Below are 18314 nucleotides of genomic sequence, written 5' to 3'. Positions count from 1 at the left end.
CAGTAAGGGTTCACTCAGAAAGCCTCTGTTCACGCAGTACAGACTCTGTGTTAGGGCTTCATGAAGGACCAGACTCCCACTGTCGTCTGTGTAACGCAGCTGAAAGCCCAACACCTCCAGAGGCTTCACAGCCAGAACAGCTGACACATCAAACACATCATATCCAGATGAGGGTCGCTGGCCCAGGTTCAGCTGTTTCTCCTCCAGAGCTGGATTCTCCTGCAGAGCTCCATGTGAAGCAATGATACTGTGCAGGGTGACAGTCACAGTGAGGGGAGCAGGGTGGAGGGTTTTTCTGAACATAACCAGCTCTGCAAACAACATGGAGGGGTTTAAGCTGCTGACATTGAACCAGATCCAACCTGGAGGAGCCTGATATGGACCTGGGTGATCCATAAAATAAGAAGAAAATTAGTTAATACTGCAAGACACGACTTTTTAAAAGGATCGCACCAATGTGTAGCAAAAAAGTGCCCTGTCAACATACTGTATACATTAGTATTAAAAAAGCTACTCTGCCTAATTTCTTTCCAGCTGCTAGAAGGTCTAATGAGACTCAAAACAAAGGGACACCATAAGCTGCTCCTAATCGCTTTTGCCCCTCCCATCACATCCTATTTCCTAACCATGATTTAAACTACAATTGTTTGGGTCAATAGTATGGGAAGGGGTTGCTGTTGGGGAGGCTGTCTCCCCCCAGTGGTGGCTGCAGGTAGTAGCATTTTGTAATCAGCAATAAAAATATATAAATAAATGTATAAAAAAAATTATAAAAGAAATAAAATTTTAAAAGAAATCCAATTTTAAAAACACAGTTTGTTCAAACTGTGGATTAAAACAGAGGACTATGGTTGTGGAAAAATAGTTTAATTATTTATTTATGAAATGATTTGTTGAGAAAACCACTTCCCCCTTAGGGAGCTTTCCACAGTCCACAGTTAGCAAGTAATAATGGTAAACAACAGCAAACAACAGTTTTTTTTATTTAAGTAATGTAATAATTTCAAAGAAGATAAAAAAATTAATGCTACCATTACTGGGAATAACATTGCTTATGCTGAAGCTGAAGTAGTTACAACAGTTAACGTTAACACTGGTGATAGCAGCAGCATCACAGCAGAGCCAGTCACTGCAAGAAAGAGCAGCAGTGTGGTCTCTGGCATTATGTGATTGTCAGTGTTGGAACCACTGGGTTCAGAAGGGCTGAGGATGAGGAGCATCTTCATCTTCAGGTGTAAACCACAAAGGCATCTCGTCATGCTCTGAGTTATGCCAGTAACAAAATTTGTTTTATTCTGACAAGCTAAATGATATGAATGAAATTGTGGATCATAACTAGGATCACATTTATGTTGTAACATTCCGTTAATACAAATCTAACTGAATGAAATTTAAACAGTAACTTTAGAAAACATTCAAACATGTAGCATGTGAAAAGCTAGACAGAACATGGGCCACATTTTCATTTTATGTTAGGCCAATATACACTAATTCCATGCAAATTTTACTCTAAACATTCACATGCACACTCACGACCATGGGTGCATGTATCCCCCCAAAAATATGTTCCCATGCACATGGCCTGGTTTCAACAAATTGTAGGTTACAAAAGCCACCTCCAGTCCAAAGCTAATAGTAACTGACTGGCAAGTAAATTTCTCAGTCCAGTAGAAGGATCTGGCTGCTGCTAATGTGACACAAAGCACTAACATTACAGAAAGCTTGAATTACTCCCAGATTAAAATAGTATAAATTTAATCAAAGGTAAAATCACAGCCATGCTACAGTAGGTCACTAATGTTACCAAAACAAACACATCAGCTTTAAATACTGACCCCTTTGGCTGCTTTTAATGCTCTTCGTCTCAAAAAGCCAAACTGATGTTAACCATGGTTTTTGCTCTTTCTTTGTCCCTTGATTCTTTGTGCAAAACAACATAACCTTTTCGGTCTGCCAGCCACTGTTTTGCACTTTTAACTTCTGAGAGCTCCTCCAGTGCAGAAGCATAATTGTTAGAACACTGCTAAGGCTAATTATCCAGTTGTTCTTTTCTTCAGGAATAGACATATGCATCAATGTCCATGCTTAGGGTTTTGTAAGGTTGCTGTAGTTATTTAATAAGTAGAGGCAAAACTAGCTACAGTAGATTGCTAATGGTCTTTATTTCAAATGCTTACCAACAACACTGCGAAAACTCTGCACTAGCGTTCCATCTGATCTTTCAGTGTCTTGAGCCTCCAGTGAGTCCAGATGCTGATAGACCCTCCTCATGTAGGGATGCGCTTTGGCGTGATAGCTTGCAGACACTTTACTGATATGTAGCATTTCCAAAATAGCTTTGTTGAGTTCTTGGTCAACCTCTGCATCTCTGCGGTAATTAGTCAGCAACAAGCCTGTGATGGAGCACAGCAGGAGGAAGACCACCTTTACATCAAAAACTTCCACACAGACTCCATGAACCATTTTGAAGTAGAATAACTTGTAACCAATCAGGTATGATCCTGTATATGCACTTCTTTTCCTGTCAGAGTGCTGCTGAAGTTGTCATCTGGCACTGTAGCGTAACAGTCTTTAGACTAATAGGAATGCTGGAACCACAGGAGTTGTCAGGACGTAGTATAACTGTGTCGTTCAGAGGCTGAGGAATGTTATTTTGTTTTGATGAACACTCTGCCCTGGACTGTAATGGCCCTCAGAGCTGCACTGCCCTGATCAGGCAGCTGCTGGGCTGGTGCACTGACCGGAAACACTCAGAATCCAACATGAGCAACAACAAATGACTGAGGCTATTATACTGCAGTCTGAAGTATGATATGTGTTAAAAGTAATATATAAAATGTTTTCTTAATCATTGACTGTTCTATTAAAAGTATATTAACACATAAACAAGATCGGTTAATTACTAATTGTGTTATGATGGAGTATTAGTTCCACCTTTGGGAAATTTTGAGACAACTGGCAATGTTAGAAGTAAAATGTTGAGGGGAAAAACTATTTTGAGACTGTTGTAATATTTTGAGAAAATAAAGAATACAGCTGAGTCTATTTTAAGGTAACAGGACAAAAATATACAGACACCTCTGAATATAATGTGGTCCAGTCCAACACCACCTTTAACTATGACCTCAATAATGAACGTATAATTGAATTTATACATTTATGACAATTTCACCAAAAACTGAAAAAATAAATACAGATGTTAAGGTGGAAGTGTTGCACTATACAGATGTACAGGCAGTCATAATGTTATGTCTTATCGGTGTACATCGGCTGAGTCTCTCCCCAGTGCCAGTGAGTTCTAGTGTGCTGTTCCTGCTCTAGCCAGCCCTCTTTAACCTGTGTCCCTGTCTCGCTGCTCCTGTACTCCATTTCTTCCCTGTCAGCTCTACTATCCCTAGCAGAACTATCCCTGCTCAATAGCAGCCCTATTTGCTCTGCTACTCCAGCTGAGCTATACTTCCTTGACACTTAGCCTTCCCTGTGACCCCAGCAACCTTCGACCAGCTCGATGTGTCTCCTGCTGATCCTGCAATGCCAGCACCTCCCAGCCAGCCCCACATAAGTCCTGCCCATTCAGCTACTTCATAGTTTCGGTCCAGCTCCACGAGAGTCCAGCCAGCTACTCTATAGCTGTTCAGCTCTTCCTCCACTCAGCCTGTCTGTTCTCCATGGTGCTCCACTCCTGCCTCGTTGACCAGCTGCCAACCAGCTCAGCGCTCTCCTGGGCCTGCTCCACCCCGCCTCGTCAGCCATCCTGCTTCCAGCTCAGCACCACCAGGCAGCATTGTCCAAGCATCACTCTACTCCTGCATCAGCAACCAGCCTGCTACTGACTTGGCTACACCAGGCAGTTCTCCTCTGGTGCTACATCAACAAATCCTCGCCTCTTGTTCTATCTTGTCAGTCAGCGCTTCTCTGATGTTGCCTCTCCCATCTTCATTAGCCAGCCCTTCATCTACACAACACAGGCCGGGGCAACTCCTCTCTGGTTCTGACAACTAGCTCACTTCCTGACCAGCATTGCCAGCCCTTGCTACAAATACTCGGCTTCCCCACTCTTTACCTACTCGGCCTGCTCACCTCATCCTTCCTCGACTTGATCCAGTTTACACAGGCCTGCACCACAAACTGTTGACTGTTGGTCATTATCTCCCTGTACCAGTATACGATGAAACCTCTTAAACGTTCCAGAGTATGAGTCTCGCATTTGAGCCCGAAATTGTTTACAAGACCCATTGGTCTTAACACTAGTACTGTACTATATATAATACTTCCTTTTATTTACATAGTGCTTTTCAAGATACTCAGACACTTAACATCAATATTGTACTTTTTACTGTAGTACATGTAGCTGATAACTGCTAACTTTTCAGAATCAGATAAAACAAAATCAAGTATGATCATAAGACTGATCTCTGGCTGGAAATTCACAAGCAACCCAGCAGTATGTAAAGTACTTCACATTACTATGTTCCAAACATGTGATTATCAAAATGGCATGTAAGATAGTTCACATTAGCTCCACCTTTACCAGCTACAACAGATCACGTAGAATGAACGCAATTATAACCCAACAGTACAGAATACATTCATGTGAAATGTACCATTCTGCATGACTAATTTTATCCCCGTTCCTACAGTCTGTGTGTTTGTTTTGTATCAGCATCAGCTGGACAGTAAGCTGAGGCTCGATATCCTGGTCTGTGGTGATCAGCTCACTGGCCAGGTCAAGCTCAGTGTCAGAGGTTGTGAGGGATGCTGAACAATCACAGCCAGGTCAACATTTTAACAGTTATAAATATATTTATAATTAACTGACATAATAATTCGCAGTCCCTAAATATTTTATTGTATCAAAGTATAGAATTAGAAGTCACTCTTACCTACTGTACAGAGGACAATTACAAAGCCAGTGTTACCACTTGTTGGTTTTTTGGTTAATGGCCAGTGTTGTGTATATTTAAACCAGACTAATTAATATTTTATATTAACAAAGGGTCGAACTGTAGGTGTCTGCTAGGGAGTTTTCTTGGTCAGGAACACAATGAGATATTTTCTCAGATGCCGCCTTCTTCTTCTTCACCATATTTGGTTAATGTGAAAGTGAAACCGCCAAAGAATTATCACCACCTCTGCAGTTCTCCTCAGCTCTAGGGAGCTTTTTAGCATCTTTCAGCTCATTGTTTTGGTTTTATGGCTGACAGCTTTACTCTTTCAGTAGTTATTAAAGTCAAATACTTTGCATGCGCAAAAATGTCACACAACTTCATGCTCTGACCAACAACAGTCACTATTCACATGACTACAAGAGGATGCTAGTCAGGAAGACAAACACATTTCAACAAATGACATATGTTTTCCAAATGAGAACACGCTCTCAAAAAGAAAGTTACTCCAACCATGTATAATGTGTGATTTATTCAACAATACTGTACCCCCATCCCAGGGACATGTGTTGGGGTAACAACAATAAAAGAAGGGAAATGGAATCAAGTTTCTGCAGTGGAAAAGTGGAAAGTTTCAGAGTTAAGCCTCAGTTTTCAAATGCAGTGCTGCCATACAAAGACAAACAGGCAGCATAGGTCTATAGTCCCAAATGTTTTATGTCTCAGTTTTTTATATGTACTAGTCACACTTCTGCTTTGTGGTAATTGAGGACATGTATCCTTTTAATAGCACAAATACTTTAGCTTTTTCCTTAAAAGACACCGCACTGTTAAGCCCTTTATCTTTGCCCACTTCTATTTAGTAATGACAAACCACCAGGCACTTGAAACAAGACTTTCATCCCAGTGTTTGTCTTTAGGTTTTTCTGCTTCGATTACCGATCCCACTACAGCAACAATAAGAAGGAGGTGTTTGTTCTTCCTGCCCTCAGCCCCTGTTGTGTCCCTCCTTCTACTTACTCTTATAGGGGTGGAGTTTGTCAGTGAAGAGTGAGCCAGCGTTTGTCAATGAGGTAGTGCCTGTTGAAAGCAGAGGGCAGCAGACAAGTGGGGAACACAAAGAAGAAAGAGGAGAGGAAGCGCCAGAAGTTAGTATATCAGGTAAGGACATGTCTAAATGAATGTGGTGCTCTCTGCTGGGGAGCCTTCTTGTTCAGGAACATAATGAGATGTTTGCTCAGGTGTCTTCTTCTACTTCTTCTTCGCCCTCTTATTTTGTAAATTTTTTAAAAAATTATTTTGATTTCCATTTTCTGCCTTTCTGTTCTTTATTTTCTCTATATGTTCCCTTTAATCCATCAAATGGCGTTATTTTGATGACAAATGTGCCCCTTTCTGTCTCTGAATATTTGTCTTTTATTAGGCTCCCCTTTAATCCTAAGTGAGCTCCTGTAGTCTGAATGTTGTAAATCGTCTTTGTCAGTGCAAGGTTTGTTTTTACTAACACAGCTGAATATATGTTGAAGGAAATTTGGTGTCCAAGTGTTAAAACTTTCCCAGCATCATCACAAATGCATTTAAAGGAAAATGAATTTAAAGTTGCCAATCATGCTAATGCTTCAGCACAATAACAAGCACAAGTGCACTTTCACCCATTTATCACACCCTCAGCTCCTCTTTTGTGCAGTTGTAGCATATCTGAGAGCTTTTTGAAGACTCTGTTGCACATTCTGGACTATGCTGCTGAAAAAGGGCCAAATGTGAGCCGCTCATGTTTTCAACAGAATGCCTTCTTCATTCCCAGTGGATTGTCTTTTTTGAAAATTGCTGGCTAAGGGCCCTGTCATTATAAAGATTAGAAGAAGCTGCTGCTGCTGCTGCTGCTGCTGTGGATGGATGGACCAGGCCTTCCCAGTTGTGGGGTGAAGCCACTTGTTAGATGACACATCACATTCTTTCACAGTTGTGCGTTTTGTGTTTGTCATTAGTTTGTGGTTTGGGAAAGGCAGGATGAAATTCAGCTAGGTTATGAAAGTAATATATAATATACATGTATAATGAGTACATTTTTGTAAGCATAGAATTCTGAGTTGCTATTTGACCTTTAAGGCTTGTGCTTTATTGTTTTTGTAAGAGGGAGTAGGTCCTCTACTAGCTGGGATAGTGCATCTTTTAATATATTATCTTAGAACTGTACTGTGTCCAAACAAAACCTGTTTTGACAAATGAATTCATGATGCATCCAATATGTCTTTAAAACTCTTTAAAACAAAGGACAAAGAAGATTATCAATGAAATATGCCCTAATATTCCACTTAAAAACAAAAAAATTCTTCTACAATAGCTATAAATCTTGGAGACTGATCCTGGATGTAAATTATCTTTCTAACAGCTGGTGTTGGTGCTATCTTTACCTAAATCTGTTTCCATTCATACCATTGAAGGTATGCTCCAGGCAATTAATATTCAACTTCCACAAAGTTGGGGAAACAACATTTACTGATTTTTTTTTCTTTAAATGGTCAAAATCAAAGCAGCACAAGCTGAGATTTTCTGACTTTTGACACTATATGTACAGTAGCATTGTGCATTTCCCATAACTTGAACACATCTTTCCGTTAGAACCTCCCTCCCTGGTAAATCCTCTCACCATTTAATATCCACTTCCCCACTTTATAAAGCATGTTGTCTAATAAAAATATGTTGTTTCCAAATCCATGCTAAGGTACACCATATGATATTATTAAAGGTTAAACAGATACATTTTTTATAAAGTCACTTTTGAAGGAACAAATAGCACATTTATATGGAGGAAAATGTTTATTTGATCTGGTATGACCAGAAGGTTACGGCAGTTAATGTTAGCTAATATAAGGAAATGAAAGACAGATATTGCTTTGCAACAGACAGACAATTTGCTGGCTTTGGGGCTCCTCACTATCTCTGCTACTATTACAGTATGTTTTAGGATTAACCTTTATCCCATAATTGATGCTTCTTTGGCCACTGTTCAGCAAAAGTCACAAAGGCTTGCTTTTAGTACTATCTATACAGTACAAGAAACAGTGGGGCAAAATTCATCTATATGTCCTTGTGAAGTAGGTGTTGCTAGAAGCTTAGTAACTTGACGAACTACTGTAGCTGGCAAGCTGTTAACCATTAAAACACTTTCCAGGCAATAACTCTCCAAGCTAGCTTTCGGTTTGCAAGCTAGACTGCTCAGTGGCTAACCAGATAATACTGTAAGTTATCACAGCTTAATCAGGGATGTTTGAACTATTGTCTGATTACAGTCTGCAGACCATTTCTCTGTTTTGGAGGATTTTATACTCTAAGCAGAACAAGGTTGCATAAAAGTAGATGATTCCAGCTAAAAAGCTATGATAGCTTCCTGTGGTTTGGATTCTCTGCTCTCTAAAGCTCAAGACAGTTTCACCAAAGTTAATCTGCTTTGCTCTGATGTTTTGTTTTACATACAAGTTTGAACAAAGGCTCCCTCCATAGCTACAAAAGACATTATACATCCCCTGTATTTTCCCAGGCAGATTAGTAATCTTTATGATGAATAAACTCATCTTCATTTGTAAAATGTGTGGAGAGCCCCTTTAAGGGGGTGTGAGAGTGGTACCATACCATCCAGAACAGATGTTTTGTTTAGGTTCGGATTAGGGAGTGCATGTTGTACTACCACTAGCTTATGGGAATGTAAATCTAGTCTATCATTAGACCTGCTGGCTTTGACATGCAGCAGATGCTGAGCCTTATCCTGAATGACATGTCAGTAGAGGAAACATTTCACTCCTGACTTGTGAGGTTAACTCAAGGTGAGGTTGGTGGTCTAAATCCACAAAATCTAACATGACAGGAAATAGAACAGCTTCCCTAGCTGCTTCATATCACTATATAGTATAGCAACTGTAATATGAAGCTCTACCAAAACAGGAAAAGGATCAACTGTAAACAAGAACAGGACCCTCAGAGTGCTCTTGGCAGTTACTTTCCACCTCACATTTACTGCCTCCACACTGGTATTCACTTCAGTCAGAGGGCCATCCAAATCTTTTTTTTATTTTTTATATGAATGGGTAAATAAGACAGTTTGATAGAAAATGGATGATTGTAATAATAAAATAACAATAAAAGAAACAACTAATTAGGATAAAGCAATTTTGATCATATAAATACAATATATACATATGCATACAGATACAGTATTCATGTGTACAAATTCATAAAAATTAAATTAACAAATTACATGATTACAAAGAGACAGAGTTTGTAAATTTCATTATCTCCTCAGCTAGCATGGAAGGTTGTTGATTATATTGATCTTTGATTTAATTATGGATTTTAACTGTTGGTACTGGAGAAATTCTCCTCTCCCAACTCCGTACTTCTGGACTAATGTATTGAATGAGATGAGCTGGTTGTTTTCATATAGATGATGAAGGTGTGTGATTCCTTTGTGTTGCCATGTTGGAAGGTAGATGGGATTGTTATGCAGTTTTAAAGTCAGGGTTGTGCCAAATTGGAGTGTAACTACACGGTGTTAATGATGTTTTAGTAGTTTTGTTTACTTTACACCAGGCTCTCAGAGTTGCAGAGATTGTGATATTTTAGCAAAAGTTCATTTTCTTAATTGAGTATGGTAGGAAGGCAAGGTCTGCAACTGAAGTATTTTTTCAACTGCTTTTGTTCTAGTTCTATCCATGAGCTATTATAACTGTCCTTCTGAATCCATTTAACTAAATATTGTAGTTGATTTGCTAAGAAATAGTGCTCAAAATGTGGTGCTTCTAGGCCGCCTTGTGATTGCTTCTTCTGAAGTGTTGACAGAGAAATTTTGGGTTTCTTGTTATTCCAGTAAAATTGTGAAGTTAGAGAATCAAGTGATTTAAAACATTTATCTGTGGGTGTTGTGGGGAGCATTGAAAACAAATAGTTAATTTGTGGTAGTTTTCATTTTGACTGTAGCAATTTGGCCAATGAGTGAGTGTGAGGTTGGACCAGTGTTTGAAATCATCTATTTTAGCAGGGGGGTGTAGTGGAGTTTTAAAAACTTCTGACACCCTGGGGGAAATACTGATACCTAAATACTTAATGTTGCCAGTGTGAAGTGGAAGGGGGCAGTCTTGAGCTGCAGAATCCCAGGCATCTTCAGAGAGTGGCAATATGATGGATTTATTCCAGTTTATTGTGTAGTTGGAAATCCTGGAGAATGTGTTAATAATGGAGAACATTTCTTGTAGTGAACTGCAGGGGTCCTGTAAATATAATAATAACACTATCAGAGAGTGTTATCCCCTCTTGTTTCAGGTTTCTCCCTGTTGGTGTTAGGCTTCTTCCTAGCTTTGGTGAAGGCCCACTTGTAGGTATACACAAACCTTAAGGGAATTGTGGATGTGCAGTTCCTCCTTCTTGATCCCTTCTGCAGTTGTGAGCACTTCCTCAGCCCTGTGATTTAGGGTTCTGATAATTCCCAGTTTGTGTTGCAGTGGATGGTGTGAGTCAAAAAGAAGGCATTGGTCCGTGTATGTAGGTTTCCAGTATACTTCGCCCCTAAAGGCTTCTGTCTCCTCCTATGTAGACCACACAGTTCAAAATGGCCAAACAGTCATCTTTGGCATCCTCATGAGTGAACTTAATGCTGATATCCACAGAGTTGATATGCTTGGTGAAATCCTTCACCTCCTGGGTCCTGATTTTAACCCATGTAATGGAATGTACTAAAGATGGCGGTGCACGTTGTTGCAGCGGCTCAGTGCTTCTTCAGTCAGTGCTTTGTTTGGTGGTTTGTGTACGTGTTGTTTTTCGTACTGTGTACATTTTGTTGGGCAAACAACACCTACGGTCAGAATGATCTCCTGAAGATAGGAGTTTGCTATGAGTAGAGAGTTACAGCTGAGTTTCTCCGCTTGCAGAGGATACCAGTGGACATAGCAAGGAGCCCTGGTTCTCCGTGGATTACCATCCCCACGGCAAGGATGCAAAGGCAGCGGAGGGAGAGGAAGCAGAAGTGAGGCTGCAGGGCCAGCACATTAGCTAGGCTATGCAGGCAGCCACATAGACCACCGCTTCCTAGCCTTTTTCTGATGAACGCCAGAGCACTCATTAGTAAGATGGATGATTTGAGGCTACAGTTGCGACTAATTACATAATGAGGGACAATTGCATTCTGCTGATTACATAAACCTGGCTCCATCCACTCATCCCGGACTCTGCTATCAAGTTAGCAGGCTACACAGTACAGCGCCATGATAGGACAAATAGAATTCTTTGACTGTAAAAACTTGGCCTGATGGCGACTCTCAGCAGCTACAGGACTGTTTTGATAGGAGCACCTGGGATGTTTTTGAACATCCAGACCAGGAGGTGTTCAGACACTGTTACCATGGACAAACGCATCAGGGTCTACCCCAACCAGAAGCCCTGGATGAACTGGGAGGTCAAGTGGTTACTGAGAGAGAGGAACATTGTCTTCAGGGCAGGCGACAGGGCTCTCTACAGTGCGGCCCAAGCTAACCTGAAGAAAGGCATCAGAAAGGCCACATTGGACTACAGGAGGAGGATCAAAGACCATCTGGACAGCAACAACAGCAGCCAGGTGTGGCAGGGAGTCAGAATCAGAATCAGAATCTGCTTTATTGGCCAGGTGTGTTGGACACACGAGGAATTTGACTCTGTTACATCGGCTCTCAATGTGGATGTACATATCCCTATGCAAAGGGCAAGTAAACAGTAAACCAGCATAAGGCTGTGTAATATAACAAAATAAGTAGTATTAACAAGCAACAACCAGTGCAAACAATGCAAAATAAGCAGTATAAACAGGCAGTAAACAATGGAGACAGACAAGGAATGAGATAAATAGGAATAAAGATAGTACTTAAAACTAGAGACCTGTACGGATCTGTATAATCTGTACAATGTATATATACAAGGGTGCATCTCTTCTTTGCTCGCTTTGAGGGACAGCAACCAGACACAGCCAAACCTCACCCACAGGGTGTCCACAGTGGCCCCGCCCTCACAGTAGGGGAACATGAGGTGAGGCACACGCTTCAGGCCGTAAACCCGAGGAAGGCTGCTGTACCAGACGGCGTCCTTGGATGCATGCTGAAGGACTGCACGGACAAGCTGGTTGGAGTCTTCAACCAGTCTCTGACCCAGTCCACTGTCCCACCCTGCCTGAAGTCCTCCATCCTAGTTCCCCTGCCTAAGAAACCCAGCATAACCAGCCTCAATGACAATGCACTCACTCCAGTGGTGGTGAAGTGTTTTGAGAAACTGGTACAGGGACACATCAGTTGCATACAGGGCAAATAGATCCACAGAGGACGCGATAGCCACAGCCCTCCATGCTGTGCTGTCCCACTTGGAGCACCAGGAGAGCTATGCACGGCTGCTCTTTGTGAATTATAGCTCAACACCATCCTCCCCCACAAACTGGTGGACCTGGGAATTCCATATTCCACCTGCATATGGATTAAGAACCTCCTGTCTGGACGCAGCCAGAAGGTGAGAGTGGGCCCACACACATCCATGGCTCTCAGCCTCAGCACTGGTTCCCCACAAGGCTGTGTGCTGAGCCCCCTGCTCTATACCTATGACTGCACCCCCGCCCCCAACACAGCAATACCATTGTAAGATTTGCTGATGACACCACGGTGGTGGGTCTTATTTCTGGGGGGGATAAGACTACCTAGAGGGATGAGGTGGAGAGGCTGATAGTGTGGTGCAGAGAGAACAATCTACTCCTTAATACCTCAAAGACTAAGGAGGTCATTGTTGACTTCAGGAGGAAGGAAACCGACATCTTGCCACTGTATATCAGCGGGGACCGTGTGAAGAGGGTGCCGGCCTTCCGCTTTCTGGGAGTCCATATTGAGGAGGATCTGACCTGGGGCATGAATACCTCCAAACTGCTTAAAAAGGCTCAGCAGAGACTGTACTTCCTACGGGTACTCAGGAAGAACAACATCTCCCAGAGACTGCTAGTGTCCTATCGGTGCCCCATTGAGAGCATCCTTACATACTGTATACTGTATGTGTATGGTACAGCAGCAGCACAGTGGCTCCACAGGGTCATTAATATGGCCCAGGAGATCATCGGCTGCCCTCTCCTCACTCTGGAACAACTACACAGTTCCTGCTGCCTCAAAAAAGCCCAGAACATCATTAAGGACACTTCACACCCTGAATGTTCACTCTTTGAACTGCTGCCGTCAGGTACACAGTTCCGAGTAATCAAATCAAGGACCGTTAGATTCAAGAATAGTTTTTACCCAACAGCAGTTACTACACTCAATGCTGCTAAAATATAATATGCCTGTGTGATGTGTGTGTGTGTGTGTGTGTGTGTGAGGGGTCTGTTGTTTATTTAATTTTTTTAGTGGTTATGTTTTCATATGTTTTTATTTTACATGTTATGTCTTTTCATGGCTGTACCGACTGGAGGTCACTTTAAATTGTCATTGTACATGTTACAGTGACAATAAAGGATTATCTTATCTTATGTGTCATCCACTTAGCGGAACCAGTGGCTGGGAGCTGTACCAGTGAAGGAAGACAGGGCTTTGTCCTCAAATTCTTCCATGTACAGGTTGGCAACTATCGGAGACACAGGGGAGCCCATAGCACAACCATGTTTCTGCCTATAGAAGTACCCCTTAAACTGGAAGTAGGTAGTGTTTAAACAGAGTTCCAGAAGAGTGCGGACTTGGTCTGGGTTGAGGTTAGTCCTGTTATTTAACGTGTCATCCTTCAGCAGTCTCTTGTTTGCCGCCTTAACTGCCTCTCCAGGGAATGCAGGTGAACAAGGATGTGACATCATATGAGACCATGGTCTCACCCTGGTCCAGCTGCAGCTGTCTGACTTTCCTAGAAAAATCTATGAGAACTACGGTTTTTGATCCTCCTCCTGTAGTCCAATGTGGCTACGAGAAGAAGGTTATAGACTGCTTACAGAAGCTGGAGGAGGAGGGACATTGTTGGCCAGCTAAGGACTGAAACCCCACCCAGTGGGATAAATACCTCCTGCTCACCACCAGTCAGGCAGAACTGATGAAGCCGCTTGGATGAGAGGTGAAACGTCTTCTACCTAAAACTACGTCCAGATGCCTTCTTCTTTTTCATTGTGTATTTACGTGGCGAGAATGCTGGTCGGGTATCATTTATTTACAGATCAACAGTCACTGGTTGTTGGATGTAATGTGGGAGATCAGAAGAGCCATGGAGTGATGTTAGAGTCTAGGTACAGATGTTATTCAGTCTATAGTTTGTCCACAATGATGCTTGCTCGTCTAATGTTTTGTCTGTGTTGTTTTATATTGGGGTAGAGAATTTTGTGCCATTCATTTATTTCCCATGGGAATTGGTCCTTGAGTTCATAACATGTGCCTGTCAGTTTTTTTCCTTTGCTTTTGATGGGTTCTTTATGTTTGTAATGTTCCAGTTTGGCTATTATGGGTGTGCAGGGTGTTTTGTTTGAGCGTGATCCAAGACAGTGTACACAGTGGAAGGTGATCTCATTGACTATGTCTGGTGAGATTTTAAGTTGATTCTTAAGTCCTTAATCAGTGCTTCTGGGTCGTTGGGTGATTGTTCTGGAATGCTGGAAAAATTCAGGTTGTCGCGCATGTTTCTGATTTGAATGTCCAGTATCGTTTTTCTCATTGTTTTGTTTTCTTTCATGACAAAGCCCATTTTTTGGCTGAGAGTTTTGACGGATGTTTGGAGACAGTTGTTTGACTGTTCCAACTTTTCAATGTAGTTGTGGGCGAATTCAAGGCTTGACTGGAGTTCTTTTATTTCATCATGAAGTGTGACCAGTAAATCAAGTTTTTTATTGATGGATGCAAGAACACTGACCTCAGTGTCTGTCATTTGTAGATCGCTTGTATCTGTAGAAGAGGTCTTTTTCTGCTTGCTTGGGTTTGGGGTGTCTTGTTGGATTGTACTGGTTGTATCCATTCTGCAGTGAATGTAGTATGGTCAATGAATGATTCTAGGTCTGACAATTCCTCCAGTATGTGAAAGGTCAGTTTTGGTTATTGGAAGCAGTTTGCAGTGTTGATAGATTGTTCATGTAATAGTAATTGTGGGTTATAAAATCTAAAAAATAGTTAGCAAAATGTTTGTTTATTCTCAGTGGCTGTGCGTTGCAATGTTGAATATCTCCCGCACTGTCTTATGATCTCACGATACTCAGTACATCATTCTCCACTCAGTGCATCTATTTGGTTTTCTTTGGTCAAGCTTTTTTCAGCTATCCTGCTGCCAGAGATGACAAACCTTTCCCAGCACACTTACCTCCCATTTACTGGCTCTACACTGGGACTCCCATCAGTCAGAGGGCCATCCAAATCTTTGACAGTGTGAGAAAAAAGGTCCATTCTTTTGAAAAGAGAAGACTAATAAAAAGATATGTTTCTCTATATGAAATTTATTATGCATTAACGTATCAAAATAAGCATGTGCACATGGATCTCATCTGTTTAGGATAAACAGAAAAGACTAAATTCAACTTAGCAGTACACAACATTTATATGAAAGAATGTTGCTCTCTGATTGGTCCAAAAACTGTTGGGGAGGAATTGTGGTTTAAACTTAATTCTCCCAAGATTGGTCCTTCAGTCCGTCCATCTTTCTCCTCTGATCCAATGGTTGTAAACAACACCCTAAAAGGGAGGAATACTTGCCCTGTCTTAATTCTTACATAGACACCTATGTCTTTCTTTGTTTCCAAGAAACTTTTGGCACTAACCCCCCTTTTAACAATAAAACTTCTCTGCCTGTGTGTGTCTGTATATTGCCCTGTCTTTTGAAGTTGTCTTCCTCTTGTTGGCTTTTAGATCTAATCTCTTGTTTATTACCCCTAGTGCCCCAGTGACCCCAAATTCCCTGGCCTCTACAGCCAGGTAGTAATATAACTTAACTGTGGACCCTCTTTGCTAAAGCTGTAAATCTTAAAACTCAGTGTTTTAATGAACCAGTCTCCCTTTGATGTTAAACAGTACCCTAGTTGGCTTACACAGAAAATACTGACCAGTGATTCAATGCAGACTTAAGGTGATATGTAACTACATAAACATAAACACAACTGTGAGAGTAAAATATATAAACTTATGTATGCTATATAATAAAACCCTAACTAATTATATATTTCTATCTAAAAATGAAAATCACCCTAACAACAGGTCAGATTACTAAGGCCTTTGTGTTGTTATACTGGGAGTAAATATCACTGACATGCAGTCAGTTAGTATAGCAAAATGCTCGACAAGGCTGTTATCTACTAAAATGTGATCTACACTCAGCTCTGGTATGCAGGTGGACTTTGCTTTTTACTCTAGTTCATCTCATGTCTGACATAGCTGCATGGGAAGAAGTATGTATGTGCTGAAGCAGACTGGTAGGAAGATAGCTGGTGTCATTTTCCCTTATTCTGACTGTCTTTAACTTTTGCTACCATTGTGTCATTTATGAAATCACATCTATATTCAAAACTGAGTACACTTGAATGAGTGACCCATATATTGTTGGACACCCTGTTCCTAAGCTACACACATTAGCATGATCCCATTCAGTCCAACAATAATTACGGGGGATAAGGCCTGACAGCTGGTGTTCCAGTTCATCTCAAATATGTTAGATAGGGTTGAAGTCAGGGATATGTGCTGGTCAGTTAAGGTCTTACACACCTATATGGGAAAATCATTTTTCTATGGACCTGATTTTATGCAAGCAGACGTTATTTAAACAGGGCCCAGACCAAACTATGAAAAACCTACCCAAGCTAAGCCTATGGCTGCTTCCAAAGTCCCATAACTGTGTCCCCCGAGGTCAGCTATTAGACATTTTAGTATATTGAAGTGGTTGCATATTGGACTCTGAGCACAACACCAATGACCTACACTCACAGTAGTCCATGAACATCTCATGGAGCACTGGTGTCCCGGTCTGTGCGGCTGGTGCTCTGTTCACCTGACCTTCTATGTGGAAGCAGTGCTGTCACAGTACGTTGTATTTGGTAATGTTCTATTTCCGATAAAGGGGTAGGTCAGTCCATAAAAGAGCACTCAGCCCAACCCAAAACCTTTTCTTCCCATTTGAAGACCGAGTATCCAAACAATAGATGTTTTACAAACCATATTATAAAATATGGATTTCATGCTGCCGCTCATGGTACTGCAACAAAACAACTTCCCTGTCACCCAGAAACCACTTTCATCATAGACCACAATTATAAAAGAGATGTATGGAAGTCGATCCTCACCATAACATTTGAGTGTGCTCTAACCACATTGATTCTGCTGTCTCACATTTTTCCACTGTGGTTGGTGTGAAAGTCTGTCGGCACCAAAAGTTTTGAAAGAAGTTGTGAGTGCTCTTCAGTTTGCAAATCAGAAATAGAGCCTGCATGGCCTGCAGTATGCTATCAAATTTGCATTTGCAATTACAAATCTGTGTCTGCACACTCTCAAATGCTGATTTGCAAACTGGCTAGCATTCAAAATGTAGTTAGAGCATGCTCAAATGTTATGGCAGGGATCTACTGCCATAGAGAAATCTGTAAAGCCTTTGACAGGTCAGTTATCACCTTTTTATTAAGAATTTTTAATCCATCCTGGTTTTATATTTTTAAAACTTTCTCTGTTAAGTTTTGTTTTCTTGACATCATCTTGACATCTCCCGTGACCCTGTTTGGGCCCAAGCGGTTTAGAAAATGGATAGATGGGTGGATCTTGACATCTGTGTGTGGAACAGGAGTGTGCGGGTGGGGGCAGCGGGGGAAAAACATTAATGTCTAGTAGGTTGCACAACATGGAAACAAACCTAGAAGAAAAATGTTTTTGACATATAAGCCAAGCAAGCAACTTTCATTAGGAAGAATGAGTGCTATCTTGTAATCCGGTAGCCAGTTCTCCTTAATACGTCCATTATATAAACCGGAGGTTTTCTGAGTGCACACACTGGTTGGACAGCAAGAGCAACACAAGGAACATTTTGCTGAATTTCACAACATTTGTTGTAAATGACACCATTAATTAACAGGCTTGTTTTCAACTGAGCTAGGATATATTTTCCTATTTAAAATTTAATACCCCAATAGAAATTAGAACATCAAAATCCCAAAAATATGAAAATGAGGTTTCTTAGGACACACAAAAGCAGTCTATTACCAGTACTCGTTTTGGAGTTTGAGGTGGAGGTTGAGGGGGGTTTGTGACCATTTGAAAAATGGTCTTTGTACTCAGCTGCTTGAACATGATCTTCCCAGTTCCTTAAACAGTGTATTGTTCATGGGGACAGGCTGTAACATGCTTCCCAATGCAGAGGGTGATTATAAGGTACGTTCTGTGTGAGGTCTTGGGTAGGTGTCCTGGACAAGTGCTGAAGGAATGTGACATCTGAAGCCTGTTTTCA

At 41.3% G+C, this 18314-nt stretch overlaps 1 protein-coding gene across 3 annotated transcripts in view; it reads left to right on the top strand.

Annotated features, from left to right (window-relative positions):
• Window positions 1-18314, top strand: part of frem1a (Fras1 related extracellular matrix 1a) — a 58031-nt gene that overhangs the window by 6453 nt on the left and 33264 nt on the right. For all 3 annotated transcript variants that reach the window (XM_020594902.1, XM_020594901.1, XM_020594903.1), the window contains exon 2: window positions 5915-6047. The gene's annotated coding sequence lies outside the window, so the exon portion shown is untranslated. The remainder of the gene's footprint in view (window positions 1-5914; window positions 6048-18314) is intronic.

This window comes from Monopterus albus, unplaced genomic scaffold, assembly GCF_001952655.1.
Source record: "Monopterus albus unplaced genomic scaffold, M_albus_1.0 scaffold25.1, whole genome shotgun sequence".
In the NCBI taxonomy this organism is placed as follows: Eukaryota; Metazoa; Chordata; class Actinopteri; order Synbranchiformes; family Synbranchidae; genus Monopterus; species Monopterus albus.
This window is presented reverse-complemented; position numbering and strand designations above follow the sequence as displayed.